The sequence below is a fragment of the Carlito syrichta genome, unplaced genomic scaffold, assembly GCF_000164805.1.
Source record: "Carlito syrichta isolate Samal-C Ts95f unplaced genomic scaffold, Tarsius_syrichta-2.0.1 Scaffold316894, whole genome shotgun sequence".
NCBI classification, from domain to species: domain Eukaryota; kingdom Metazoa; phylum Chordata; class Mammalia; order Primates; family Tarsiidae; genus Carlito; species Carlito syrichta.
The window spans coordinates 329,825-334,545 of record NW_007260990.1 but is presented as its reverse complement, the minus strand read 5'-3'; positions in this window follow the sequence as shown (position 1 = coordinate 334,545).

Here is a 4,721-nt window from a genome sequence, read left to right as displayed (position 1 = left end):
GGCCACCGGAGCCTTGACCTGCTGGGCTCCGGCGATCCTTCCACCTCAGCCTTCCGAGTAGCCGAAATTACAGGCACGCGCTACCACGCCCGGCTGATTTTTTGATTTATTGTAGAGATGAGGTCTCGCTGCCCAGGCGGGTCTCGAACCCGCGGGCTCAGGCAATCCACTCACCTCAGCCTCCCAAAGGCGCGGGATTACAGGCTGAGCCACCGAGACCGGCTTCTACATATATATGTAAAGCATTTTTATATATATAGTCTTTATATGTTTATATGTATCTTTGTGTGTATAATTTTTGTGTTAATTGGCTCTGAGGTAATCATTCGCAATATGTATCTTATACATAAACGCATATAATATCTATAACTTAAATAGTTCTATTGAGTTTTTTTTCTTTTCTTCTACCATTTTTTTTAATGTTCAAAAGATCTGTTTGATTCCTGAATATGATATTTTGGAATGTCCTGGTCTTGTTTCACGAATGTGGCATCTTCTATTTATTTATCTGAGACTGTTAGCAGTAACCTCTTTATTTCTTTCTTTCTTTCTTTCTTTCTTTCTTTCTTTCTCTCTTTCTCTCTTTCTCTCTTTCTCTCTTTCTCTCTCTCTCTCTCTCTCCCCCCCCTCTCCTCACTGACTACTCACTACTTTTGTCTCTCTGATCTTTGTCTTTGTCCTTCAGGTTAGCGATGCTTCACAGATGACTTTTCATTATGGAGAATAAAAATGCTACATGAAGGCTCTGAGGGCTAAGACAATACTTCTTTGTAGGTTGGTCTAACTGAGCTGTTTTATAAAGAATCCTGATGTCCGTGTCTCTAGTTTTACCCTCAGTATTCTCCCATAACCAGAGTTGTTTCTTTGGTTATCTAGGTAAAAGTTAAAAATCTAAATGACGGTATTCAGTCATTCTCCAGTTTCTATTACAATTATCTCAACATAGACTCTGCTTGATTTACACAGTCTGGAGATCCTCTAGTTCATTTTCAGTTAAGAATAAACTTCCACCTTATCCTGGGTTGGCTGGAGTATAGTAATACTCTAATCTGGAGTGGAAGAGGAGATAGATACAAGAATTAAACTGATTCCTAAACAGTTTAACTACAGTCTTATTTATTTTAGCCAATCTTTTATTCCAAATACAAGATCTATGTGGCATTAGAAAAAAAATATTTTTATAGTGTCTAAAGTTTGTGATTTCAAAGTTCTTTGTAAGAAAATAAACATAAAATTAGGTATAAAAGAAAATACTTATTTAGAACAGAAAAATCAACAATAAAATTACAGATTTTAAATAATTAGCAAAATGCTGACAGATATTTTGCACAAATAAAAGAGTTCATGCAAGTGAAGGACTCTGAAGAATTACCTGTAATTCTGTTTAATTGTCCTGTTTAAGTGACACAAATTCTTGAATATTTTATGGATTCTTCAATTTAATTGGTTTAGTTCTAAATTTTCTGGCCGATTGTGTATATAAATATACAAAAGGAATAAAAATTAAATGTGTGTTCAATTGTCTATTTTCCTCCAGAAGTGTTTTTATTTTTTAAACTATTGAAAGTTAAGTCTCAATTACTTGCAGATGAAAAATACTTTAACTAAAAAATTCCTTTTGAGTATTTAACATAATACTCTATTGTAAGTTTTGGTTAAAGCCATGAGACAAGCAGAAAAATAAGAATCATACACATTGGAATGGATAAGCCTAAAATAATGAAACTTGCATATTACACAAACATCTATGTGGAAAACTAATAGGATTCAAGGATTATGTTGGGGGTGGTGATGGGGGGAGGCAATCGGGGACTTGGCTAAAATAGTCATTCTAAAATGTACTATTTAAAATGAACTTGCCGGGCTCGGTGGCTCAGCCTGTAATCCCACACTTTGGGAGGCTGAGGTGAGTGGATTGCCTGAGCCTACGGGTTCGAGACCCACTTGGGCAATTTGGCGAGACCTCATCTCCACAATAAATCAAAAACTAGCTGGGCATGATAGCACGTGCCTGTAGTTCCAGCTACTTGGAAGGCTGAGGCGGAAGGATTGCCAGAGCCCAGCAGGTCGAGGTTGCAGTGGCCGGGAGCGGCCACTACACTCCAGTCTGGGTAACAGAGTGAGATTCCAACTCAAAAAATAAAATAAAATAACATAAAAATAAAATTGAAATTTAAAAAAAAGAAGAAAATTAACCAAAATCAAATGCAAGAGATAGAAGAAAAATCTATCAACATAAACTATATCAACTTGAAATATCAACTTGCCCTAGCATTGTAATTATACTATTATACCACTGTTTAATCTTAAAAAAAAGATTTAAAAAGATGAAGAGAAGCTAATCTTTGGAAATTTAGTTAAAATCACAACATTGTTGCATTTCTTTAAATTTGACCAGCAAAATTATACTTTCATAAAATTAACATCTCAAAAACTTCTCATAAAAAAGAAATATGGAATATAGATGCACAAATCACTCCATATGAAATTAGTTGTTAAAAATGTTAAATGTAAAACTTAAAGCAAGAAAAATGGAATAAACATTTAGGAGTTTACATATACAACCTACATTCTAAAAAAAAAGGTATAAAAAGAATAAAAACTCTTAAGTTATTTTATTTTATTTTTTTTAGAAAGTAAGATCTATTTATTCTGAGGGGACAGAAAAACTCTCACAGTGAGAGGGGACCCCAGGGGTAGCCCAAAATTCTTAAGTTATAAATAAAAGTACACATAAAATATATAGCTATAAAAATTTAATCATTATGCATGACATAAGAGGTCATAGTGAAATTATAGAATAATGAGAACTGAAGAAAATTGTAATATAGATGATAGAAAAGCAGTTCATTTATATAATACACAGTTTTTATATTGACAAAATAAAGCAATTTCTTAATAAAATAGTTAATTTACAAAAAAATCTAAATTACACACAAATGTAATGAAAACTCCTGACTAGAGATTGAGGCTGCCCCTTAATGCTGCAGTGATGGCCAAAAGGAACCTGGAATTACAGAAACAGCCACAAAGCAAGTTTTGTTTTTTGTTTTTTGTGGTTTTTTTTTTTTTGGTTTTAGTTTTTTTCTTCTCTCCTTCTTTCTGTTTTTATACTTCTGTCATTTTAATGGTTTTTAAAAATATTTTGTGTTTGTGTATGGGTATCTTTGAGGGCAAGTATATCAACAGAAGATTTTTGTTTGTTTGTAAGATTGTCTGTATTTTTTGTTGTTGTTTTTTCTGTCTTTGTCTCTCTATCCTTTTGTTAGTTGGTTTGCCTGTCTGCTTTCCCTCCTCTTCTTCTCTCTCTCCACCTTCCATTCATCTTTCTCCTTCCTCCTTCCATTCTGTTCCTTTTTCTTATCTCATTTTGCCTTCAGAGAGCAAACATACACTTCTACTGCATGGGCAGAGTGTAAGGTGGTGGGAAGAGGGCTCCAGATGACCCACAAACCTGAAAAGGATACTGAGATCTGCAGATAGCTTCTGAATCAAAGTTCCTTTCTTAATTAAATCTCAAAACTGCAGAAATCATAGCCTCCCACCCCTAGTCCAGTTTCAAAATTGAACAAAGTCAGAGGATCAACATAAGGAAGAATAGGAGATTGAGAAAACAGAAGTAAAGAAGAGTTTTAAAAAAAAGGAGGGGGAGGAAAAGGAATACTTACAGGGATGAAGAAAAATGAAAAGAAGAATATGGGTCTCATACAGAATCTTGGGAGGACAGCAACTGAGAATATAGACTTCAGAACTCAAACAGTGAAGAACCCCCAGAATGACTGGCCTCAAACTACAAACCCAGATATCAAGACATTAATAGAGAGAATAAACAGAAATGAGGAGAGAGAAGAAAACAAGCAAAAACAAACAAACAAACAAACAAACAAAAAACTCAGATCTTGAGGCCCAAAATATGGACCTAAACCAAACTGTTAAAAACATAGAAAAGAAGCTTAAAAAGACAGAACAAAGCCTTAAGATATGTGATTATATCAAGAGGCCAAGCCTAATATTAATTGGAATCCCTGAGGAAGATAGAGAGACAGAGACCACCCTGGACCAAACATTCCATGAAATTATCTTTAAAAAACTTCCCTCATCTCATTAAAGATATTAACTTTTAAACATGAAATTCAGAGACCCCCTGAAAGACAACAAATGAGAAGACCAACTCCTAGACACATAGTAATTCACTTACACAAAGTATGTATAAAAGAAAAAAATCCTAAAGGCAGCAAGAGAGAAAGGTCAGGCTACGTACCAGTGAAGACCAATTAGAATAGCAGCAGACTTACATACAGAAACACTGCAGGTTCGGGGATACTGGAGTCCAAGCTTCAAAGTTCTCAGAGATTAATTTCAAACAAGAATCACCTACCCAACTAAGCTAAGTCTCATCTGGATGGAGAATTAAGATCTTTCCTGGACATTCAATTCCTCAGCGATTATGCCACCTCCAGACCAGCTCTACAAGAAACACTTAAGAAAGTATTAAACAAGCCAGGCTTGGTGGCTCAACCTGTAATCTCACGCCTTTGGGAGGCTGAGGTGAATGGATTGCCTGAGCCTGCGTGTTCGAGACCCGCCTGGGCATCGAGACCTCATCTCTACAATAAATTCAAAAAAATCAGCCGGGCATGGTAGCACATACCTGTAATTCCAGCTATTTGGAAGGCTGAGGTGGAAGGATCGCCGGAGCCCAGCAGGTCGAGGCTGCGGTG